The following is a 26,806-nucleotide window of genomic DNA, read 5'->3' as shown; positions in this document are numbered from 1 at the left end:
TTCTGGGGAGTGAATCAGCCTTTTGGCATCCTGCCTCACTTCTGACTGACTCAGAAATGCTTCCATAGCAGCTGCCACATAATTTTTTAAAGAGGGGCTGGAATTGCTGCTATGAGTCATAAGAGAATGGGAAAGAGCAGTAAGGTGAAAGGGGAGGTAGGTGTCCCAAATGCATTTTCCAAGAAATTATCAAAAAGATAAATAGATCAAGAATCAAATTTCCACTAGAAACTTTTGAAAGAATTAGTAATTAAACAAGTTTTTAATGACTTTTATTTCAGAGTCATCCTTTCTTCACTTTCCCACAAACAGGCACCCACACTCACAAACAGTAGAAAGAGAGAGAGAGAGAGAGAACTTAGTTCTCATTTCAAATCCCCCATTGGAAATACGCTTTCCCCATGGCTTTCTCTATCATTATCTAGCATACAGCTTAACTTAACATTCTGAATCATTGATTATAGAATAATTGAATGAATCCAGCTTTTCAACCCCATGCTTGGCCATCAAACAATGCATGGTCTTAGAAGAACTAATTTTTTTAAAAAACTATACGAATTTATTTTAGAGAGAGAGTGTGTGTGTGCATGCATGAGTGGGGAGGCAGGGCAGAGGGAGAGGGAAGGGGAGAGAAACAGATGCCCCACTGAGCACAGAGCTGATTCTGCTCCATCCCACAATGCTGAGATCATGACCTGAGCTGAAATCAAGAGATCAAGAGTCAGATGCCCAACCGACTGAGCTACCCAGGCACCCCTTAGAAGAACTAATTTAAATATCAAGGACACCATTTTGTTATTGATAAGAAAAAGATTTTTTTTTAAGTTCAACCAGAATCCAATTTTCAGCAAAACACATACACATTGATTCTTTTAAGTTAATTTACAATTGGTAATTCAAAATTCCCCAAATAAGGGTGCCTGGGTGGCTCAGTCAGTTGGGCGGCTGCCTTTGGCTTGGGTAAGGATCCCGGGCTCCTGCGTTGGGCTCCCTGCTGGGCAGCGAGCCTGATTCTCGTCTGCCCCCCTCCCTCTCCCCTTCTCATGCTTTCTCTCTCTCAAATAAATAAGATCTTCAAAAACTAAACTAAACTAAAAATAAAATAAAATTCCCCAAATAATGTCATAGTATATGAGTCCAAGGATTTAACCCAGCAGATCTGAAGGGAGCATAAAAATCACTGATCATGAAGGCCTCAAGAACCTCAGCTCAGCACTGGCCAAAGCAAGAGGTTTAGAATTCAGCCAGTAAGTCTCCACAATATTTTGGGAGATTTTTACGAGCCTTTGGGGACCCATGTCAAGTTAAAACTTTGTTGGTGTGGCTTCCTCTTCACAGGGATTTCTTCCGTCGTGTGTGTGGATGGGGGTGGTGGGCACAGCGCATCCCACGGTGGTCAGCAGCACGGGCTGACATGCCAGCTTGGGTCAGAATCCCGGTTCTGCCTCCTCCACCACCCCGAGGATAACTTGCCACCTCTCCACTCTTCATTTTCCCTAGTCTTAAAGTGAAGATAGAGACATTACTCACCTGATGGCATCATAGAAATCAAGTATAAAGTGCTTAGAACAGGAGCACACACATTAAAAGCTCTTCAGAAATGTCCACTACAAAACAAAAACAAAAACAAAAAAACCCCATAGAGGTCTAGATAGGTTAGTGACATTTTCCAGGTGGCAAAGCAACAGAGCTAAGATGTGATCCCAGGTCTCTGAGCCCACTGATCTTCAAGCTCAGATTTGGTCTGTCCGTCACCATTTCTCCAGAATTGTGGGAATGATTGTCATACTGAGTAACTGGTGAAAATTGTTTTAGCACTTCTGCCAAATTGGAAAGTTTTACTTACAACTTTAAGCGAGTTTTTTGTGTTGTTTGGTTTTTGTTTGTTTTTTTATACAGGGCTTGATGGGGTAAGTGAACTCTCCTGAGATCTTTAAATGTGTTAAAATAGGAAAAGCTGCAAACGAGTCGAGGGCTCGGGTACTGACTTTAATACTGTGACTAATGGGTTGTTCTTTCAGGGACCCGTTTTACCTCCAGGCCCCCAGGCTTCCGAAGCGCTGCTCTGAAGGCCACGGCGCTATCTGTAACAACCATATTTTCTGTCCCAGCAAACTGACGGAGCCAGAGGCAATAGAACAGTGTCATTATGTTTAGCTCACTGTCACAATCCTTTGGGTCTCAGCAGAACATATGCTGACGTGTGACTATTGAGGACCTCGTTCATCTCCTCACAGAGTCATCACAACCATTACAGGTTACTAGAGTCTTTCTCCTCAAAGGAATGCATTTTTGACCGTCAAGGAGGAAGTTGGCTGTGTCACAGACTCCTAGTCAAACAAGACTGCATTTTCACTTGCTACAGGATAAGACAAGTAAGCAAGATCTGTGATGAAACACAAGTCTCAGAAATGGTGGCACAGTGGAAAATGTCAGTCACTGAAGATCCCTTCTTCACGTGCCTCATTCAGGTAAGAGAAAGGCCGTTAGTTTTCACACACTGGTGGTCTGGCGGCACTGCCCATCAGAACACCTTGCAGCAAACTCTCTGCACAGTTCTAGAAATTCTCTGCTGACACTGGAGAATGCCCATGAGCGCCATTCTGGGGTCTAATCTGAATGTGACTCATTCTCCCACATGCAGTTTTTGTGTAAAGGGAATGAATTAACCTATAATAAACGTGTTTGATTTCCACTGACCCCACCCCATCCTAACTTCCCAGAAATTCTAGCCCAGCCTTGAGTTCTCGTGATGTATAATGGGTTCTCCAGGTGTGATGACTGTTATGACAAAATCTGAGTAAGAGTTTGTACCACAGCCCCTCCATCCCTAAGGGTATTTACTTGATGTAGTAAACTTAAATAACTGATTATTCCGTTTGTTCTAGGACACAACCTTCCCCTGGACAAATGATGAGTTGACTTATAAAACACTTTTTAAAAGAAATCTTCCCTTCAATAAAGGTAACCCAACTTAATAGTAATTATCTTCACTAGAGATCCAATGACCAGATTCTACACACTTACTTGTCTCTCAAATTACTTGTACAACTGTTTACTAAGGGTTCTGTCAACAATCACAAAGTGTAAAGTTCATAACTGCTGCTGTTTACAGAATGCAAATAAAAAGGAATAAACCTATCTCCTTGGAAATATAAACACTGGAAGAAATACAAGCAGCCTTAAAGACTGCAGAGATTGAATGCTTAAGTTATTTAAAATGAATCAAAGTGGTTTTTTTTTTAATGGGACTGTGTTCATATAAAAACATGTGCATAAAGTCAGTCAGATTAAATAAAACATAAGAGTATCATGCAATGATATATGGTACATGAATAATGACAAGGGAATGTGTTGAGAGTTACAGAGAGACATAATTAAACATGCCTCATGGCATTTCTTATAATATATATGCTTGAAAATGTTATATATGAATATATATCATTGAAAAATTATATATATATATATAATAGGAAAATTCTATCAAGTATTAATTATGAAAACATCTAATGTAAGAGCTGTAACCAGTCAATTCTCTTAAATTGCAAAGACTTATTGCTGTATAGTTTACATTCATTCCATACACCAGGAGTGAAGGTATAATTCTTCAAGAGACAGGTTTACCTCCCTGGCCTCCTACAGTTTACAGTCTAGTAGAGATTTAGTCAAGTTGACAAGCAGTGACGTTATCACCTGGTAAGGGCTATGATGCAGGGCACGCACACAGGGCTCCAAGAACATGTCAGATGCACACCTGTGGCTTCCAGGTGGCTCACTGGAAGGAGAGAAGGATATGCTGAGGATGGTGTAGAGGTAATCTGGCAAAGACACAGGAGTTAAGAGAAAGAAAGGAGGTATTCTCAGCAGATGGAGAGGTAAATACTTCAAAGGAGGAGAGCATTAGCTTTGGAGATAATCAAAGATGTCTATGCAAAGAGTCTCAATTCAAGCCCCAGAGTATTCTGACATGACCTGTAAAATCACAATTATAGGAGAAGCAACTGGAGGCTGTCTTTATCTAAATGTGACCCTTGTAAGCCCAAAGAACATCCGCAGACAAGCCAAGAGTACAATTAGAAATATTCTGATACCAACGTCTAAAGAGATACAGTGAGAAGTTAAATATCTCATCTGAATACAATTAAAGACACAAAACCAAACATGGTTGACCCCAAGATCACCCCAATCTCTAGGTCAGATGTCATATACAAAGGAAATGACAAAGTTCTTCATAAGGGTATTACATGAATTCTTTTTGTTGGGTTAAATCTTTTCTCCTCCCCAGTCACTCAAGCCAAAGGAATTGTTGTGCACTCAGATAACAGAAAACCCTAGAGGATTACATAGCATAGTTTTTGGCCACAAAAAGAATTACACTTTTTCCTCACAAAAGAAGGGCAATTGACACAGGGGAAAAGAAGTTGAAGAGAGTGACTAGTTAATATCTAGTGTAATAGATATAGTTAGAAACCACAGTATTTGCTGTATAGACTGTCAGTGTCTGATTAGTGATGACTAAGTTCGGTATGTTATCCTTGAAAAGGAGAATTTTGTAAAATGGGAGCATTTGGCTTAGCAGGAGAAGGAAAACAGGAACTGGAGAGGACATTCTAGACAAAGAAAATAGAGCAAAGCTTCAGAGACAGGCGCGGTCGTAGTGTATGCATGGGTCAATGAGCCTATTTAAGTCAAGGAAATATGTGGAGAGTTAGAAAGCAATCGCTTTGGATTGGTAGGTTGGGATATGATAGTGGAGAAATTTGAAAAATAGAGGCCATACTAATTCGTACTTTAAGGCAAAAGGTGTTGAGAAGTGTTGAGGTGGACCGTGTAAAAACGGTCTTTACTAGTTATTCAAGCAATGCTATGAAAGAAAAAGATAAGAGAAAAAATTACACAGCCACTGGGGTCAACAGAGAAACGCTTTTAGTCATATATGGTGAAATGGTGAGATCTTGGATGTGAATTAAAAACCAAGAGTCAATGTAAAAGGCATTTCAAAAGAAAAAAAATGAAAAAAAAAAGTGTTTGCAACTATCTGGATAAAGTCAAAAACATGAGAGGCAGGGAGGAGTTAAGAATGACTAAGTAGCTATGTAATAGTGGCTTCCGTTGGTGCAAGTGGGAAAGAAAGATAGAGTGAGAAAAATGGCAGATTTGGTTTTGTCACCATTGAGCTTAACAATGAGGTACTCAAGTAGAAATGTCCACTTAGATAGCTTAAAAAAAAAATCCTAATAAATTAAGTGAGAGGACAAGTTTGGAGTCCTAGGAGATAACGTTACATTGGTTTTCTTCTAAAAAAGGGTAGAATGGTGATTATTTTAACTTTTTTGTTTACAGCAGAATTCTTACTTCAGACAAAACCTAAACGACATGCCAAGTCTTCTCTGGTTTTGTAAACAGAAGGGAGAGGCATTTTTCCAGAGTGAAGGTCCTAGAGCTTCTTTCTTCGCCTAATCCCTCACTCCAGGGCCATGAAGTGAAATGGGACTAGGAAGTATGAGTAGGGGGACATTCATGGAAAGAAGCTGAACCAGCCCGGGAGAATTTCTTTATTGGAGATAGGCATGGCCGGCAATAATGGGAACAAGGCGGGAACCACCCTGAGACAGCCGAGCTGAGTGAGCAGGGCACACAGTCAGCGTAGGAATGGGTTGGGCTGTCTTCAAATGGAGCTGGCAGACAAGAGCCCAGTCAACAGTCAGTCTGAGTCACAGCGCACAGGTAATCAGACTAGGCAGTGGGTCTGACCCAGGTGGGCCGTCCAGGAACAAGAGACTCAACCTTGGTCAAAGGGCAGACAGGCAGTATGGAATCAGGAAACCCAGGCATAGACAGCTGGTATTGGGGGCATTGAGGATTAGTTTCCAGGACACAGAGGCACTTATTTATTCCCTCACACAAAAAAGTATGTTCACTATGGGGCAGGCATTCTGCTAGACCCTAGATACCATGGAAAGGAAAGAAAAGGACACGGTGTCTTGTCTTCATGCACTATGTGCAAGGAAGTTGCCCAGATTCCAGAAAATTCTGCTCTCTAATCTCTTACTTCAAAGATACTTCCAATGAGCAGTGTCTATGGAGCTTCACTTTGTGAATTATCACAATAAAAGAGTGAATTTTGTGATATGTAAATTCTATCTCAATAAATCTGAAAACAAAACAAAAACCTAGCCCCGCCGCTTTCTAGCTGTGTGACATGGGCCAAGTTATTGAATCTCAGTATGCCTGAGTCTCCTCATCTGAAAAGTGGGGATAGTAATAGCACTTACCTTACCGGGTTGTTGTAAGAATTAAATAACTTAATGCATTAAAGGGTTTAGAAGAATGCCTGACACATACCTGGTGATAGATGCATTTTGGCTTTTATTAGTAATGTGAGGAGAAGGAGGAGGACCTTTACTTAGTTGATAGCATGCAGTAAATAAAATTATATTATTAACGTTTCCCATAACAACAACAACAAATCTTTGTAAATGTCATTATAAATCATGCATGCTGTTCCCTCAACGACTCCTTTACTGTTGGGTCTTTAGCTCGTTTCAAGTTAACAGCTATTTAAATTATGCTGCAATAAGCATGTTTATGTGCAAAGGTTTGTTTTTTAATCATTCCCTTAACATAGATTCTCAGAAGTGGCATTAGCTTTTCCAAGGGTAGGACATCTTAGAGATTCAGTACAAGGACTGCCAAAGCCTTGTTGAAAAAGCTCCTTCTAATGTCCCCTCTCGTGCCACCTATGTGTGAGACTGTTTCACAGCCCCACGGCCCACACTCACTGATCTCCCTTCTTATATTCTTTGTTAATTAAATCCCACCAATCTTTTAAATGGCACTTAGCTCATTGTTATTAAGGTGGAATATTTTTCAAACATTCTTTTGTTTTGTTTTGTTTTGTTTTGTTTACCATTTTTCCATCTAGTTCTTAGGAACACTAAGAACTTAAGGTATTTTCTTAGACCGCCAGGAACTCTTTACACACTGACTATATATCTTGCTATTTCATAAAATATAATTTGAATAGAAAAAAACCCCAACAAAACACGTTGATATCAAAGCGAGTACAGCGCAGCCAGTCTTCCTTCACAACCTGTGCAGGTTAGGTTCTCAGCTAACTACAAGAAACTTCTCCCTCTTCAAAATCAAGTTGCAATTGCTACTTTTCTGCCACGGTTCCTTGTTAGGAAGTGGTTCTTGAATGATTAGACAATGCCTGGTCGGTGAGAAGTTCCAACCAACAAGAAGTGAAGGTTGAGATTGTAGGTGGTCTCTTATTTTAATGAAAGGGCTTCCTGAAGAAAGGAAGGTGCTATGTTTTCATGTGATATGTCTTTGATGATAGAGGCTAGCTAACTTCTTTTGGAAGGCATTCTGCCTGCCCCCCACCATTCCAGGGCAAGATTCAAGAACTGTACCCCTCCAGCTCCATGCCTCCATGCCTCTGACCTCTCTCTCTCTTTTATTTTTATAGCTGTGTGCCCAGGAATAGTTCTGAAGGTGAGGTGGATAGCCTCACATTTAATCCCTCTTCAGATAAACCTCATCTGACCTGGCAACTGTAATTTTAAAGAGCTTGTGTTTTAAGGAGTGTTTTATCACTGCAAAACCGAGCTGTGTGAATAGCAAACCTCCCTGGTACGGCTGCACCCATTTGTTTGAAACACTTGCTGTGTTTTATTAAGCAAGGACTGTTACTTTAGCAAATCACAGGACTCTCATGAGCTATGATACACTGTTCGATACCTTGTAACCTTTCCAAGGACTTCTAAACACAAAGCCATCTTCAAAGAAGCAGGGGTCCTCAGGTTTGTTTGCAAAGAAACAGAATTAACTCTTAGCACAAGGCAGCATTTAACAGGGGACAGGCTTTGGGAACAGGGTGCATTTCCTGTAAATGGTGGTCCCTTTTATAAAAGCAAAACCACCTTTTTGTTGGAGATGAAATTCTGCTCATGGATTTTTCCCCAAAGTCGCATTTTGGTTCTGTTTGTTTGTTTCATACCTAGTCTCTCCTCATTGAGGATATAGTGTAGAAGTGGGTACAGATGATGCGGGGGCGGGTGTGATGGGTGGGGGTACATTGTTCTAATGACACAAGTAGGGTTGTCTGAGTAGTTGTATAGACTGAAAATTCAATAGACTCTCTTTTCAGTTGTTGGAGAGGAAGGTTGGACTGAATTTGAAATAACTTAGATATTGATTATAGCCCTGATGTGAAAGAATGCATGTTATCCATTTTTTAAAAATGTAGCATCTAGAAACAAAGAGGTCATACATCCCTTTACTCATTTGACCTATATATTGTAACTACTACAAGCCCAGCACGGCACTGCATTAGGAAAATACAACGATGAAGTCCACGTTCCTACTTGTATGCATTCAAACCTACTATTTATTCCTTCTGTCCTTCTCTCTTTACCTCCCTTCTTGCCTTCCTTCTTTCCTTTCTTCCCCTCCCTTTCCGTACTAAAAAGGGAGTTATAAGAGAATGGACAAAGGGTCTGGGAGGTGAGGGGAGGATGTTCCTATAAAACCTTAAATTCCTAGAGCCTCAGTTTCTTTTATGGTAAAATGGAAGTAACAATACGTAACACATTAGGGGATCTGAGAAATAAATGAAATGTCTTCAAAGTGGCCCACTCACACTAAGCACCCGATAACGACAGATGAAACATTTTGTCTTTCATCAGACAGAAAGGGGAGAAGGGTTTCCTAGGCTGAGGGAAAGTCCTATGTAAAAAGTATCAAGACAGGAGATTTTATTCAGAACCATAAATGTTTCATTATAGTCCTTGCCCAACAGGGAGATGGTACAAGATAAGGATGAAGAAGTGAACTACTCTTACGGGCTTTGTTTTCCCTGTAAAGAGCTTGGGTGGGATGGTGGAGGAGAAGGGGTTAAACACGGGAAGGGTGTGATTGTGCGGATTGGAGGTGAGAGAATAAAGCCAGGCTAATCCCTGTGGAGCCTGTTAGAACAGAGAGAGCTGATGGAGATTAAGTTATGAAGTATCACAAGGGATAGAGATTTAAGGATATTTAAGGGAAAAAAAGATAAACAAACCTTGACCAAAATAGGTATTCCTCAAATCTTATTTCAAAACATGCACACCCACCAATAGGTGCTGAGCGTCCAAGCCCCCGCGGGCCCCTCCCCTCCGGCCTCCCCGCACCCTCAGGAGGAACTGAGAAACATGACAGGCTATTAGGGTTCTGGCTAGCTCCGCTGAGAAGGGATGGTTCCCAAATTCCACTTGTATCACAAGCCTGGTGGAAAATGAATCCATTTCACAGACGAGGAGGAATCTGAAGCTCAGAGACGTTTGGTAACCTGGCCAAGGTCACACAGGATGTGACGGAACCAGAATTCGGAGTCAAATTTGTGTGACTCCAAATGTGAAAAGTCTTCCATCACCAGATACTAATTGATGATTAGTCAAACTTTGGTCTCAACACTGGCTCGACATCAAAATCAAACATCAAAATCTAGGTACCATCATAGCTTTACCCGAATCAGAAATTCCTGGGGAAATGGCAGGGCCCTCTAAGCTTTTTTTTAGACATCTTGAGAAATTCTGGTGTATAAGCAAAGTTGAGAAGTTACTTCATGAGGGTTAGAATAAAGCTTTGCCCACAGCAGAAAGTTAAGTGAAATGAAGGAATTCATACCTCTATTTATTGATCGGGAGAATTATGGATTAAGCTTCTGTCTGGGCCTTATGTTCACCCTTCAGGCAGGTCATACGGTATCAGAAACAGTGAACTACAGCAGGGTGGAAAAAATTAAGTCTCACACCTCTCATCCCAGATTAACTGATAAGTAAATGCGGTGCATAGTGGGCCAATAATTCTCAACTCAGATATGAATTGATAGATGGGAACGGAAGTCAGCATTTCAAAGAGAAACATGGGGGAAAAAAAATCTTTCCTGATCCCTTTCAGTAGATGCTGCGGTAAGCTTATTGTAATACTTTTTTTTTAAAACCCATTTATTTGATGCAGAGAGAGAGAGAGAGCACAAGCAGGGGGAGCAGCAGAGGGAGAGGGAGAAGCAGGCTCCCCGCTGAGCAGGGAGCCTGACCTGGGGCTCAATCCCAGAAGCCTGGGATCATGACTCTAGTCGAAGGCAGGTGCTTAACTGACTGCGCCACCCAGGTGCCCCAGCTGATTATAATTCTTTGGTTAATTTCCTCTATATCAAGGATCTAAACTGAAAGCTCTAAGTTTGGAGTCATGATCTTTCCCTTGTCTCTATCCAGCTTCATACGCTTAACTTCTGTTCAACCCGTATAAATCAACTCAAAGGAAGGCTTGCCCGTGCTCTGTTCCCCCACAGTGTCCTGTGCCTACTGCTGGCAGGGTCTTAAACATGCTCGAGTACAGCCACGGCTTATATTGGCAGTCTCTGTCGGGACTGTGAAGTCTCTGAGGGCAAAGGCTGTTTCTTATTTCACCTTCTATCCTCAGAGCCTAACACAGGATAAGTGTCAACATTTGTGGAACGAATGAATAAAAGACGGGAGGGAGAAAAGCAGAGGAAGGAGGGAGGGTGAGGAGAGAGATGGAAGGAGGAGGAGAAGAAGGAAGGAAAATGGGAAGAAGGAAGCTAGAAATGTCCTTTGGAGATCATCAACAGAACTTCTCTCCAACCTCAGTGGCTGAAAGGTAGAAAGTATGATGCAAAATAACTATTGTAATAATTAAAGGTAAAGAAGCAATAGACAAATATATTGCCTCAGATCCCTAGGAATGTAATAAAATTGAAATTTCTTACAAGGTTTCTTTTATTATTGCATATGAAATTACCTTTTATTTCAGTTTAATAATTTACAGACTACTAATGGGTAAGAAAGGGCAACAGTGCCCCCCAGAGGCCAAAGGCAAGCGGCTTGGGAAGCTACCAAGATTCCTTTTCTATTGGCAGAGTGCTCCGTGAGCTCCATGGGGGAATGACTTCGATAAATGGCAGGCTTGGCCACAATGGGAATTTGAAGGCCGAGGGCGGAGGGTACAGAATAAAGCAGTATACAAGAGGCTTTTTTTTCCACATTGCTTGTTCACTTCTAGGAGGCTAAATGCAGTTTAGTAGTCTCGTTTGGCAGCCCCACCCGACATACCACAAAACCCTCAATAAAATAAAACAGAACTAGTCCCCTTGGGGTCCATTATACAGTGGTAATATTTGATTTTAATATTAGAATCAGTACATGTAGATTGGATAAATCCCTGGGTCCATATCCACCAAAGTGGGAGGGCTGGGCTTTTCTGTTGTGGAATCCTCTTTGACTGCCAGAGCTGCCGGCACAGAGCAGTTGATGAATGGATGAATGAATGGATGGATGAATGAACGAATACACATGCCTGTATATTTCGTTAAGAGGAAACTAAACAATATAGGTAAGTGCTCTTGTTTAGCGACAAGTAAAATGCTTCAGCTGGCTAACACGCACCCAGGACTCCTCGATTAGACTTTGTGCTGAGCTTTCTGTTCTCAGCATCATTGTTTATTATGCTTTCTTATGAAGAGGTTAAAACATCAAAATAGTATTAACAGTAATTAGCCTTGGAAATAAGAGTAAACCCAAGCACAATTTAGTGCTTAGTAACAGCCCATGATGAAGGCAGGAATCATCAAAACCAACCCATTAAGCTGACAGTGTAATTGTAAGCTGCCAGGCATTAGTCAGCCAATAGACGTGAGCTATACCCTTCACGTTTAAAGAACCTTTCAGTGTTTCACTGCCTCAACTCTCCTACACAATCTTTGCTCCCTTCAGCTCCGCACATGACCTTAACACTTACTTCACTAAGGAATACAGGTTGTCGAGGACGCCCTTGCCTCCTAACTATGCTCTACAAATGCCCCTGAGCCTCGGAGTCCTCTCTCCCTCCTTCTCTTTGCCCCAGAGGAAGATGAGCTCCCTCCTTAGACCGAGCTGCAGTCGGGGTCTCATTCCTTCGCAGCTTCCTCATGAAGAGGCAAAAGCTCTCACATAACCTCACCACCATAATTAACTCTAGTCCGCTGGGCTCTCCTGGCTCATTGCTCAACACTGCCGAGGCTTTCTGCATCCTCAAGTCTCTCTCTGTCTCCTTTTCCTGATCTAGTTATTTCCTCTCCTTCTCAAACTTTCCAAAAGAGAAGCCAGCACAACAGATGATCTCTTCCACCCCTTCTAATCACCCCTCAATTCACGGCATCCTGGTCTGCGCCAGCCTTTCCACCCAAACTACAATGATAAATATCATCAAGGACTTCCGAGTCAACGGGCCGGTGCACTGGTTACTCAGCGTTGATTTTTATCAACGTCACCCTCCACATCTACGGCGGTGGCCTTTCCTCCAGGAGTGCAGCATTCTGAGAAGGTAACGCCATACGATCTCCCCCCTCAGTCACCACTCCTCTACATAGGGTGACTCGCCCTTGTATATTGAACACATTTCCACTTACGCACTTTCAAACTAAATTTTAATTCATTTGTCTATACATTTTTTTTAAGATTTTATTTATTTATTTGACAGAGAGACAGCCAGCGAGAGAGGGAACACAGCAGGAGAGTGGGAGAGGAAGAAGCAGACTCCCAGCGGAGGAGCCCGATGTGGGACTCGATCCTGGAACGCTGGGACAGATGCTTAATGACTGCGCTACCCAGGCGCCCCCATTTGTCTATATTTTTGCCTTCCTTTTCAGTTTATGAGATTCTGGCGAGCAGAGGGAATGTCTGGTTTATCTTTGTCTCCCAAGTGCCTGGCACAATACTAGGCAGGTAGAGGGTGACCCGTACAATTTTAATGAAAGAAGAGAGGGAGGGAGGGAGAGAAGGAAAGTCTACAGTTACCTAGATATATCCAGAAGAGGCATGTAAATTTATTGATTTATAATGTCTGGATATAAATGCAAAGAAATAGAAGTACTCTGCTGTCAGAGATGGCTCTGTGTTTTAGGCATCCTGGAATTTCAGGGCACAGGGTTACCTTAAAGAGTACCTTTAAGTGAAGGAAGAGAAGGACAGGAAGTAAAAGTTATGTGTCAAAACCCCCACAACTAATTAGTGGGAAAATGAGATCGGGAACCCACAATTCCGAATCCAATGCTCTTGTTATTATTTACTATATATTTACTTACTTAAAAGTTAGTTGGTTAGTGAACTAATTATTAGATATTTTTTAAAATGGTTGAATGCTTACTAAGTATCAGGATTGTTCCAGGAGTTCAGAGAATAAAACAGCCGTGGTCCCTGTTCTCATAGGGACAGACAATATACCAACACAAGTAATAAGATGTCAGATAATAACTGTTACAAAGAAAAATAAAGCAATATAAAAGGATAACCAGTAACTGGGGAGGTAGTGTGTGTGTGTGTGTGTGTGTGTGTGTGTGTGTGTGTGTGTGTGTGTGTGTATTTATTTTTAGATGGGCTGGCAATAAAAAGCTCCTCTGAGGAGATGATATTTGAACACAAAATTGAATTATGTTCTGAATGATTTAAGAAGCACGCCATGCAAAGAAGTTGGGGAACGGCAGGCATAAAAGCCCTAGGATGGGAATAATCTTGGTGCGAGTGCCTGAGGGTCATGACAGGGAGAAGTAAAACATGATTTCAGTGATGCTGGTGGGGCTCAGATCATAGAAAGTCTCGGAATCTCCCATAGAAATTTGGATGTTACACTGACATTACGGGTTTGGTGTTAGGGATAGTACAGTTCTATTTCTATTTTAAAACCAGTCTAGCTGTTGGAGGAATAGATTATAAGCACACAAGAGGCTTACAGAGGTCAGGGAGGAGGCCACATGAGGGATTGGGGATGGGTGGGGAGCCGAACAGGCTGGAGAGCGGTCAGATGGGTGCATTTTGAAGGCAGAGCTAAGTGACTACTCTCTTAGATCTGCTGGATGGAGGATGGAGGAAAACAGGGAATCAAGAAGGATTTCTAGGGGTTTATCCAGAGAAATCTGATGATGGTGGTGCCGTTCACTGAGACGAGGGAGAGCAGAGGAGTGACAGGTTTGGTGGGCACGGGAGGAAATCAGGAATTCTGCTTGGGCCATGGACAGGTTGAGGTGAACCAATGACTTTTCTTAGATAAGACTTCAGATCAATTTTATTCATAAGAACATCTTACTTCAGAACATAAAATGTCCAAATCCACATAGTAGTCAAAGTTCTGAAGTTAGCTTTCAATGTTCTTCCATTCCCCAATACAGACCTGGTCCTAGCTACTCTTCTGCTTGACACCAGGGACCAAACAGGGGAAGGGCGGGCAGATGCTAGGAGATGGAGAGGTCTCGCTTGGCTGAGAGACTTCAGATGCTGGGTGGTAGGAAGCTAAAGTTGCTCTCTTTCAGGAGACAGTCTTTAAAAATCTTCTTGCACTTCTCTTCTCTAGGTGGGCTGGTCACTTGCACCCCCTTCCTCAGCCCTGGGGCATCCAGCAGCCCACCTCTTTCTCCCTGTGGATTTCCTGGTGGGAGGGAGTCAAGCTCAGTCCAGAGTCCTGTTTGGCTTTCCAGGCATAGGTTGGACACCTGTCCTCTGTGCTTCCCAACGGAGGATCCATTTCATGGTTTCCTCAGTGGCCCCCTGAAGAACCTTTCTAGACTAGGGTTTGGATGACAGAAACACCATCATCCTTCTACTAAAGTGAAAGTGAAGGAGGATGGGGACTAATAGCCAGGCCACACATTCTAAAAAGAAAGACCATCACCAATCTCATAGCCACCTGGCCAACAACCCCTCTCATCCCTGACCTTTTTTTTTTTTTTTTTAACAACCCCCTAAATTTTGTGGCCAAAGGTTTTGGATAGGTTCTCTTTAAGATCATTTTCTTCGTAGACGTGTCCGTAAAGCACGGGAAGTCAGCCTTCTACACAGTTAGATGGCTGACAGCTATTTGGGTCAGTGCTTCCAAGTACCTGTATGTGTGAGCGGCTGTGGGAGAAGCATCTCCACAGGAAGCAAGGGACAGAGGCTCTGTGGGGTCCTTCAGAGACCAGGTCCCAATCAGAACCAGCTTCTCTAATTCACCTTTTCTGATCTGCTTCCGTTCCCTTGACTTGCCCAGTAATGACCAACTTTCATCGACGGATTTTCAGTAGTTAAAAAAACTGCACAAATATACCCCTTCCCCGTAAGCACTCAGTTACAAAGGTAATTTATAAAATGGCATCGTTTCCTTCGATCTCTATTTTTCATTTGTTTGTTTCAAGGTCCTCTCGACCTGTTCCCTTTTACCCATGGAATAGCTGGAATCATCGTGCCCTCTTGTGGTGAAGTCCAAGTTCTTCAGGGTAGGAGACACGCTGTCTAGCTTTTGGACCATTTCCCATCTATGTTTTACTCCCTAGAGGGCGTTTGGATCTACCTAATTCATGAGTCTACAGTTGAGTGATATGAGTGCTCTCAATGACTTTTAAATCTCTACACTTCAAGTAGGTTTTACCATGTGAAACATCTCATCTGAAATTAATGTTAACATCCCATCCCAGAATCAAAGCCACTAGACACGTTTGCCATTCATCTTATTGCTGGCAACTTAAGACATTAAAAAGTAAGCCATCCTGGGGCGCCTGAGTGGCTCAGTCGTTAAGCGTCTGCCTTCGGCTCAGGGCGTGGTCCTGGCGTTCTGGGATCGAGCCCCGCATCGGGCTCCTCTGCTGGGAGCCTGCTTCTTCCTCTCCCACCCCCCCTGCTTGTGTTCCCTCTCTCACTGGCTGTGTCTCTCTCTGTCAAATGAATAAAATCTTAAAAAAAAAAAAGTAAGCCATTCTTGGGGTGCCTGGGTGGCTCAGTCGGTTAAGCGTTCGACTCTTGGTTTTGGCACAGGGATGATCTCAGGGTCATAAGAGCCCCACGTCAGGCTCTGTGTTCATCAGATATTCTGCTTGGGATTCTCTCTCCCTCCCCTCTCCCTCTCCCTCTCCCTCTGCCTCTCCTTCTGCCCTTCCCCCCACTCACTCTCTCTCAAATAAATAAATAAATCTTAAAAAATAGTAAGCCACCCTCCATTTTCACAAACTGCTTTACTTTTTTTAACCAAACTTTTTATTTCGAGATAATTATAAATTGACATGCAGTTAGAAGAAATAATACAGAGAAATTCTCTGTACTCCTTACTCAGTTTCCGTCAATGGTGATATCTTATAAAACTACAGGATAATATCACAACCAGAGTATTAAGATTGCTGCAGTAAGAATACAGAAAATTTTTTACCACAGAGATACCTCATTTTGCCCTTTCAGAGCCACAGCCTTGCCCTCTAGCCCCCACCTACTCCCTGGAAGCCGCTAATCTTTCTACATTTCTAGAGTTTTGTCATTTCAAGAATGTGATTGTATAAATGGAATCATTCAGTATGTAGCCTTTCGGAATTGGCTTTTTTTTTTTTTCATTCAGAATAATCATCTGGAGAATCATCCAGATTTTATGCATACCAGTTTGTTCCTTTTTATTGCTGAGTAGTATTCCCTGATAGGGCTAGACCTCCGTTTCTTGAACCATTTACCTAGTGAATGACAGCCAGATTGTTTCCAGTTCGGGGCTGTTGAAAATAAAGCTTCAATAAACATCGCTGTGCAGATTTTTGTGTGAACATGAGTTTTTATCTCTTTAGGATAAATGCCCAGGAGTGCAACTTCTGGGTTGTATGGTAAGCACATGTTTAGCTTTTTAAGAAACTACCCAGCTGTTTTCCCAAGGGGCTCTACCATCTTCCATTCCCACCAGCAATGTATGAGCGGTCCAGTTTCTATGCACCCTCGTCAGCGCTTCATACTGTCAATAGTTTTTATTTTAGCCATTCTGTTGGGTGAGTAATGACATTGCATTGTGGTTTAGCTTTGCAATTAACGGATGGCAAATGGTGTTGAACATCCTTGAATGTGATCGTCTGCTCTTATTCCCTTCAGTAAAACGTCTCTTCATTTCTTCAACCCACTTCTTAATCAGATCGGTTTTTTTTTTTTAATTATTGAGTTTGAGAGTTGTAGATCCTAGACCCCAGTCCTTTGTCAGATATGTGGCTTGCAAATCTTTTCTCTCCATCTATAGTTTGTGTTTCATTCTCTTAACAGGGTCTTTACAGAGTAAAAGTTTTAAATTTTGATGAAGCCAAATTTATCAATTTAATCTTTGATGAACTATGCTTTTGGCATCAAGTCTAATAACTCATGGCCTAGCCCTAAACCCCAAAAATTTTCTCCTGTTTTTTTCCCTAAACATTTTATAGTTTTCTGTTTAACAGTTAAGCCTGTGATTCATCTTGAGTTAATTTTTGTATACGACGTGAGACTTAAGTTGAGGTATTTTGTGTGTGTGTGTGTGTCCTATAAATATTGAATTGTCCCAGCGTCGTTTGTTGAAAAGGCTGTCCTTCCTCCACGGAATTGTGTATCTGTGTCAAGAATCTGTCAGGCAGGGATATAACCAACAAGTAAGAAGACAACTCACAGAATGGAAGAAAATATTTGCAAATCATATATTTGATAAGGGGTTAATATCCAAACTATATAAAGAACTCCTACAACTCAATAACAGAAAAACAAGCAGCCTCATTAAAACGTGGGTGAAGGACTTGAATAGATATTTCTCCAAAGAAGAGAGACAAATGACCAAAAAGTACATGAAAAGATGCTCAACACCACTAATAATTAGGAAAATACAAAGCGAAACCACGATGTAATACCATCCATTCGTATGGCTGTTATTTTACAGTGTTGGCAAGGGTGTGGAGAACTTGGAAGACTTGTGCACTGTTGGCACAAGACGAGATTGTAAAATGGTGCAGCCATCATGGGAGACAATATGGAAGTTCCTCAAAAAATTAAAAGTTGAATTATCAAATGATCCTGAAATTCCTCTTCTGGACGTACACCCAGGAGGCCTGAAAGCAGGATCCCCCGCAGATATTCGTGCATCCACACGCACAGCAGCCTTTTGTGCAATAACCAGAAGACAGAAGCAACCTACGTGCCCCTAGAAGAAATGCACCCATCTCTAATCCTTGAGGATTTCCACCACTAGCTTTTCTCCCAGCTGCTCGTATTCTCATTTATTGTTATCTTTTGTTTCTAGCCTTCTAGACAAATTCAACAGTCCCTACCAACGCTAATTAGTAACTTTAAAAATCAAAAATCTTCTGCAACCAGGTAGCAAATAATTTCCTGAAATGTATTTGTAGTTAAGAAAAAAAAATAGAGGGTAACCTATATCTTAATTTTATTTTTTAATTTCTACAATCTATGTACACAGAGCTTTAGACAGACGAGGCCTCAGCCAAGAGGTCAGGCTCCAGAGTCAAGCTGTCCGTGTCTGAAACACAACTCTTCTGCACGCCAGTTTTGTGGTTGTTCCTCTCCTTTCTGTTTAAAATTGAGGCACTCTTAGTACCTACCTCATAAAGCTATTGAGAGAACTAAATGCCACTTCCCAATCACAGACCACTCCTTCCCTTCGAAAGCTACCACTGTCCTGTTTATTGTAAACTTTTTCTTGTTTTTAATATAGTTGTATCACTACATGTGCATACCTAGACGCTGCAGTTTCATTTTGTCCATTTAAAAAGTATTTTTCTTTGGTCTCTTTTTAAATAAGTGTTTTATTTTATAGTTTTAGACACACAGGAAATTTGCAAAGAGGGTAGAGAGAGTTCCCATGCGTCTTGCACCCTCTTTCCGCTCTTGCTAACATCTTGCACTATTCCGATAACATTTATCACAACTCAGGAACAACCACTGGTGTGTTACTATTAACTAGGGTCCCTAGGTCATTCAGATTTCCTCCATTTTTACCCAATGTCCTTTTTCTGGTCTAAGATCCCATCCACAAACCATTACATTGTGTCACTGTGTGTCCTTGGACTCCTCCTGATTGTCACAGTTTCTCCGACATTACCTTGCTTTGGGTGACCTGACAGTGTTAGAGATGACTGCTCAGATATTGTGTAGAACACCATTCCATTGGCATTTATCCTAGGCTTTTCTCACGGTTAGCCTGGAATGATGGGTTGGAGCGAAGCAGACCACAAAGATAAAATATTGTTTGCATCACATTCCATCTAGGGTATATACCATCAACATTACTTATCCCTGATGATGATAACCTTGCTTACCTGGCTGGGGTAGTACTTGTCAGGTTTCTTCACTGTGCAGCTTCCCCCCCCCCCCACTTTCCATACTGTACTCTTTGAAATGAAGTCAGTAGAATAGCCCATACTTAAGGAGTGCGCTCCACGGGGCAGAGTAACTACGTGATATACTTGAAATTCTTCCCCCTGGTATTTTTGCCTCATCTCTCCAATTTATTTATTCACTCATTCTTTTGTTTATTTATATCAGTTTGGATTAATGAATATACATTTTATACTTCGCGTTATAATCCAATACTACTTTATTTTTTGGATCGAATTATTCCAGCTTTGACCATGGGGAGCTCTTTCAGTAGGCTCCTGTTCCCCTTTGACAGACCCCCCCCCCATCATTGTGGGGTTAGCACTTGTTAATGTTGTTGGGTTAGCACTTCCTTATTCTCCAGCACAAGAAGCAACAGGGTCATTTTCTGTATTTCCTGCCCCGGTCCTAGGATCAATCGCTTCTCCAAGATCCCCAGATCCTTTTATTGGAGAACGGCATTAAAAATCACTGTCTAGGTTCTGAGTCTGCTCGTTGCTAGCGTGGTATCATCACTCCGGGGCCTCTCAGCTCACAGAGTGAGCCAATAGATGTGTGTATACTAATCCATGTACGTCAGCTCATCTATAAATACTTCTATGAGTATCCATCCGTATCAATATTAATGTAGATTAGAGTTCCAATTCTTTACCACATGGATCATTCTAGCCTTCTCTCTGCTTGTCCATAAACTTCTGATCCAAGAGTGAGAAATCTGGCTCTTCTGGGCATTTCTTTACTCATTGATTCCATAAATATTTTGATTGCCTACAACTTGCCTACTTTTGCCTACACTCTGCTCTAAATAGAAAAGATTGAGCAGTGAGCAAAACAGACAAAATGTTTGCCCTTGCGAAGCTTTGTTCTAGTAGCCATTTGAAATAAACAGAAATCACTTTAGAGGCTACGTCTTCAACCCAGGCCTCAGAGTGCACATTTGTAACTTTCTTGCTAGCTCAGCGGTACCTTTTTAATGGTTAGTTTTTATTTTATCCAGTGTTGTTTTCAGCGGGAAGGTTGTTCAGAGAATCTAATCTGTCATATTGCCAGAAATCGGCAATTTTTTTAAGACACTCATTTCGAGCTCATTTTATGAAATAATCTCTGGATTTTAAAATCAACATATATTTAAATGTATTTACTACGCAGCATACATTAATTCTTGTGCTTTTCCTTTTCTCATTTCCATGTATGTGACCTTTCCATTATTCTCTTAGAGGCATTCACAATGCCTAAAATTAAAGTAATATTTTTGGAGCAAAAATGAGAAGAGGGAGAAAGAGTTGTATAGTTAGGGGGAGGGTGTGTATAGCTTTATTCTAAAACGGTCTTTTGGTAATCACAAGGGAAAGTCGTAAGGAAACCTAGAGATTGCATCCATAACAAAAGAATGAGGGAAAAAATAGGGAAAGACCCATTCCACTCTGCCTTCTTCCTCTCGCTGACCCTAGAGCTCCACCCACTAGAGAGAGAAGGCAAGTTGCCTCAGGGGTGAGGGAAATGTAGGAGGACTATTTGGGAATAGAGGAGGCAGCTCCTGGAGTCCGCTCTGCTGGCAGCTCAAGCCAATGAGGCCAGTGGAGACCAACCATACATAAGTCTTGGGTCTTTCAGAGAAGATCACACGAGCTCTTATCTCCTTGCCCTGGGGTATGGGCCTGCTCTGGTCAGTTGCTTACTAATGCCCATGAACCATCCAGGGGAACATTCCCCAGCCGCAAGGCTATGCAAAAGCTGATCCAGACTGCTCTGAAAGTGTGAATCCCACACCCTTTTTTCAATGGCACATGACAAGTGAAATAAAACGCTGAGTGGGGCCCTTGATCCCTAAAAGAGCAGTGGGAATGTGGGAATGGAAGGCCAGCATAAACATCTGAATGGAACTGGAGATACACATACGTATGGTATGCCATGTTCCATCCATATAGAGGTTATATGTGTGTGTGGGTATACACCAGAGCACACACACTCACATATACACATATAACTTCTTCATTTAGCCACAGAGTCGAGCTGTGCACCATCGAAGTGTACTCACGTTTACTTTATTTTAAGCGAGGAAACTTTAAACCAATTTTGCAGCCATATGTTAGCTGGATGAGAGTGAGGACATGCTTGGACGTTCGAAATTAAGTGCTCTTTCTACACGGCGCTCCGAGCCGACCAGGGAAGTCCTGTAGCAGGCACTTCCTAAGATGGACAAAAATCCACATCCTTTAGAAACATGTTTAACTGAATTATTTATAACAATAGTCTTTAAGGCCAGTTCTTATGACGGATTATACAGCAAACCTTTTAAGGAGTGGGGCGGTCCCTGGTAACCCAGGCCCAGAGGCCAGCAGCCATTCCAGTGGCAGGGCCACGGGCAGCCAGCTAAAATGGATTCCCTGAAGAAAGGGACTTTCACAGGGAAGATGTGAAATTTCATATTCAAAAAAAAGCCAACCTACTGCTGTCTCTACTTCTGCTAACCATGGACTAAAAATACCAAGGGAACATCAACAAACCCACACACCTCATCCATCTCTGTCCTCGGAGGAATGCCGGCAAAACTGCAGCCCCTCTAGGGAAATGTCTGACCAGAGAAGGCAGAACTCCAGGCGGCCGACAGCACGGGAAGGAGGCTTGGAAATCAGCCCAAAGATTTTCTACAGAGAAGAGCTTTCACCACCAATTTAAATCATGCCTTTTAGTCAGAAATCTGCGAATGCCTGTGAAATATGAGCATTTTAAAAGGAATCTCTACAGCACCTCTTCATCGAAAATAGAAGAAAATGTGGGACCCATTTCAGAAGCAGTTTACATCCGAAGCTCTCAGCTTACCAGGGGAAACCGTTGTTGCTTTAGGCACCCACTTAGCGGATACTAAGGAACGTTAGGAGAGTCTCCTAGAGGTAGCAGATGTAGGAGCTCCAAAGACACGCCCTTGACAAACCACTAGTCAGCCATCCTCTTCGTGTGTGTCAAGTGCTTACCATATGCAATGTACTCTTTCTGGACCCATCCATACTTTCCTTTCCTGCTCAAGAGCAGACGATTTACGTGTAAACATTTTACAATAACAGGCATTTGTACCCAATGTAATGGAAGAACAGACGACATAATTAATTCTGTAGGGGATGGACTTGGATTGAGGGTGTTAGGGTGAATTCTAAAGCTTTCTTGGGAACACTGGTTTCTTTTTTAGATAACATTAGGGGCTCTTTGTTTCCTGCCTGAATTCTTCTCATTTTTCATATCCAGCTTATCTTCTATTAATTCCCATCTACCAGGGCTAATTACCTCCCCAACCTAAAAGACTAACACCATGAATGTCAGTTGATGGTGGCTTAGCCAATCCAGCCATAGCTTTTACCTTTGACTAAACCAAATGTGGGTCTTAAACATTTTTCCTGTGTTGTATTTAAAGATGCATCCCAAGTGTCAGGCATGCAGGTGGCTGCAAAGTACTCCATCCTGCAAGAGTAATCTTCTTCTTTAAGATATAAATAAAGTCAGATCGCCCACTACATACAGTGGAAGATTCATTTTCTCCAAAGTTCTGAGGAAGAAGGGGACTTAAATCTTTCCTAGCCACATTTTGTGCCCATCTATTGCTGAAATCTTCATACCCCCCCTACATCCCATCTCCCGTCCACCCTCACCCTTTCCCTCACCAAGTCAACCGACAAGTAGACGTTTCCCTGCTTCTTGAAGTTTCTAAAATGCCACCAAAAGTGTGAGTACAGAAGGAATCTATTATCTCAGCGCAGGAAGGCAGTCAGCCTAAAATCTACATCATCCCCCTGTGCTTAAAATTTTCTTCGGCTTTCCTGCTGCTAGGAACAGCAATGCTTCCCCCTCCCCAGCCCCCCCACCCCGCCCCTCCTCCTTCTCCATTCCCTTTGTTTCTCACTATTTCCTGGGGAAGAACTAATTTGGAGGAGACCTGAAGCCTAGACTATCCCGAGGACCCTTTTTAGGGCAAGCATGACAAACTTATGAATGCAAAACTCTGTACAGCATCCCAGCAAGTATCCATGCAAATGAGGTGCCCTGAACCCATGCTTCAGCAGCTCCAGTCCCCTTCTCTGCTGCTGCTGACACTCCTTCCTCCTCTGGGGGCTGCCAGCCCCAGCACTTCCATCCAGACTGTTTTTCTTACAAAGAACCAAGAAGGATCAACTTTCATACCCTCAAAACGATAGAATGTATTTTGCTAAATCACATCGTTTTCTCTCCAAATATTTCAAAGCCTACTGCTTTTAAATGAACATGCTACTGTTGTGCTTAGCTAACATGCAAATTCTAAATTCTGGATCCCCCGTCCTTCAGTCTGCATAGAAGTCACCCTTCCCCTCCACTGTGTCCACCATCGCCACTCGCATCAGGACATACCAGCTTCAGGTTTCACGTAGAACACGGGTCCCCCGGATGGAAGGTGCTGCCCTTGCTCACAGGTGTGAATAAACTGAGGGACATTGACAGCTGACTTCAACTCTCGTCTTTGGTTGAATGAGGGGAGGCATTGATGGAAAAGAGGCCCAACCTCTTCTGTGGAAGATGGAATAGAAAGAATGTCAGTTTGGGTGAGATATCATGACCTGATCCATCAATTCTAAAGCTGTTTTTCAATACCCTGCATTTTAGGGCAAAAGCTGAACTTCAAACAGGACGAAGAGGTGGGATCTATCTAGAAGGGATACATGGCAAGGAGGCTCTGGGGAAACTTGCGTACACAGAGGCAGGTAAATTGCCCACGGTGAGTCCAGGCTGCAGAACGTCTCATGAAGAGTGTCCGCTGGTGTGCACCTTACTGCTAATGATAATAAGAACAGTAACAAAAATAGCCACCAATTATTAAGAACTTATTCCAGCAGAAACTGTGTGAAGTGCTTTGTGGAATACATGTAATTCTCATATCAGTTCTGAAAGGGAGATGCTACTATTCTCCGTTTCCCAGTAAGGAGATAGAGATTTGGGAGAGGTATGAATCTTCCAGAGTCAGATACCTGGTAAGCCAAGGATGCAAAATTTGAACCTCAAGTCTGTTTCACTTGCAAACTAGATAATATTTTGGTTAAAACATATGGAGTTGGAGCACCTGCTTGGTCAGTCAGTGGAGTGTGCTGCTTTTGATCTTGGGGTTGTAAGTTCACGTCCTGCGTTGGGTGTAGAGATTACTTAAAAATAAAATCTAAAAAAAAAAAAGAAAACATATGGAATTGCTGTTTTGGTAGGTCAAAAGTAGTCAATTGGCAATTTCATATATTCAATAACACCCAACTCTCAGCTTCGAGTTCTGCTGAAAGTCTGATAGCCATTGCTCATGTCGAATGAGGAGTTTCTAGGTTTGCACACTTAATATCCATAATGACCACAAGGAGCAGCAAAGACCCCAGAGAGCTAAGAGCTCCACCACCTGAAGGGATGCAACAGGTGCCGTGATCTGTAGAGTTGGAGTCAACTGCCTGAATCATTCAGAGCTGGGGTCAGCACAATTTTCCTGGAAAGAGCCATATAGGCCATATTTTTGGCTTTGCGGGCTATACGGCCTCTGTGGCACTAGCCAGCCCAGCAGCTATGGTGTGAAAACAGCCATAAACCACAGATGGATGAGGCTGCATTCCAATTAAACCTCCTTCACAAATACAAGCTGCGTAGTTTGCCAACCCCTGACCTAGAAGAATGATTTCCCAGGTTTTCTTAATGGGATCTGAGCAGGAGAAGCATCCCTTGAGCTGACAGAGAAACCCCAGTGGATGTGGAGAGCTTAACTAGACGAGGATCAAGACAGCACAGAGGCTAATCGTCCTGACTCTCAGGTTAGACTGCCCATCTTTGGCTTGCAGCTCAGACACTGGTTCACCGTGTGACTTTGAGAGCTTTAACTAAGCCTCAATGCTGTCATCTGTACAATGGAATCATAGTAGTACCTACTTCATAAGGCTGTGAGAAATAAATAAAAAAACCTAGGAAATATCTTAGAGCAATGCCTGGCTTATCATAAGCACTCGATAAATGTTAGTTGGGTGTTCAAGGGTACTCATCCAGGCATCTTGTCATTTTTTGGGGTAAATCCTTGCAGCTAATGGCACTACTGATAAGTTCCTATGTTCTTGTAGGAGACCCACTCTTTACAACTTCCACACAGGTTATTCAAAGAGAGCAAACCCAGTGCTGAGACCGTCACCCCGTCTCGGCTTTATTAGAACAAACTCAGCCTTCAAAAGGAGGGCTGGAGGAAAGGGAATTCACAGAGGTGAAGTGAGGGTGGCTCAGATGGCTAAGCGTCTGCCTTCAGCTCAGGTCATGATCTGCAGGTCCTGGGATCGAGCCCCAGGTCAAGCTCCCTGCTCAGCGGGGAATCTGCTTCTCTCTCTCCCTCTGCCCCTCCCCCCACTCGTGCACACGTGTACTCTCTCTTTCTCTCCCTCAAATGAATAAATAAAATCTTTTAAAAAAAAAAGACATTTGGGAAGACAGAGTTAATCTGCAGAGATTCTCAGAGGACACCAAGCACACCAGGAGAGACTCTTTTCCCCACCGTCCTAAGGCAAAAGCTTTGTCATCTCAGAAAGAAGAGTATGGGCAGACCACAGAGGTCTACCATGAGGAGCAAGCTCTTTGGCGGTGATTTTTCACACATGAAATTGGCCCAGAGAAAATTGTCAAGAGGGCTACTGAATATTTAAGGAGTAGTGGTGGCAAGAGGATGGGAGGCTTGGCTGACAAGGCCTGTGAGTGTTTAACTCGTAAAGCAAGGTCAGGGTCCCCAAATGTGTGCCACCCGAAGGGAGCTAAAAAAGACGAGAGGTCTCCAAGAAGGGCGTCTGGACTGGGTTAACGGAGAATAACGAATAATGAGAATCCTCACTGGGGAAGAGCTCGGGACTGCCAGTTTGGTTTATTAGAAGGACAGTCCCTTCTTGGTCACGCAGTCTTTGCGATTCTTCGTCAGCAAGATTTGGTATTTTCTATGAACCAAAGATGGATCTTTGTTGGCCGCTATCATATCTTCCTATATGAAAGTTCTTTTTCCATCATTGTATATTGTGTATGTTGAAGACGGATAATGTATCACTTTAGTTATGAGTCACTAGAGCGTGAGCTACGTTCAGGCCTGAGGGAGAAGGTCCTGAACCTTAAGCCGGATGTGGTAACTGGACGAGACCCTGGCGTGCTCTCCACGGGGAGAGTGTGTTCAGTGATGAGGCAGAAGGGCCTCTGTGGATGTTAGTTAGCCAAAGGAATGGGTAAATATTTTGGATTATCTAGCTGGAGACTATTCACCATGCCCTTCCTCTTGACCTCCGCTACCCCTGAGGCTGGAAAGCTGAAACACCCATTTTCTCAGACATGCTTGTGGCTTGGGGTAACCAAGCAACCCAGAGCTGACCCATGAGGGGTAAGTGGAAGTTACTTGTGAGACTTCAAAGAAATATGATTGGTTTTTTTAAGGAACAGACTTGGCTGCCAGTTTCTTTAGCCCTTCCTTCTTTTTTGCTGACGCCTTCTTTTTTCTTCTTGCTTAGACTACATGTAAAATGCCTGGAGCTGTAGCAGCCCTTTTACAACATGAAGATGAAATTCAAGAAGGATGAAATGGCAAGAGAGAGGGAGCCTCTATGACATTGTTAAGCTGCTACTCCAAATCT

The 26,806-nt window shown here is 42.6% G+C and overlaps 1 long non-coding RNA gene across 1 annotated transcript in view; it reads right to left on the bottom strand.

Annotated features, from left to right (window-relative positions):
- Nucleotides 1–298: 298 nt before the first annotated feature.
- Nucleotides 299–26,806, bottom strand: part of LOC148109539 (uncharacterized) — a 38,731-nt gene continuing 12,223 nt past the window's right edge. Inside the window, exons 2-3 of the long non-coding RNA XR_015725398.1 lie at nt 23,547–23,702; nt 299–1,501 (exon numbers count right to left, since the gene is read on the bottom strand). This is a non-coding gene — a long non-coding RNA (uncharacterized LOC148109539). The remainder of the gene's footprint in view (nt 1,502–23,546; nt 23,703–26,806) is intronic.

The sequence above is a fragment of the Ursus americanus genome, chromosome 8, assembly GCF_024610735.1.
Source record: "Ursus americanus isolate L20-20 chromosome 8, mUrsAme1.1.p, whole genome shotgun sequence".
NCBI classification, from domain to species: Eukaryota; Metazoa; Chordata; class Mammalia; order Carnivora; family Ursidae; genus Ursus; species Ursus americanus.
Note: the sequence above shows the minus strand (reverse complement) of the source record. Positions and strands in the feature narration are given on the sequence as shown.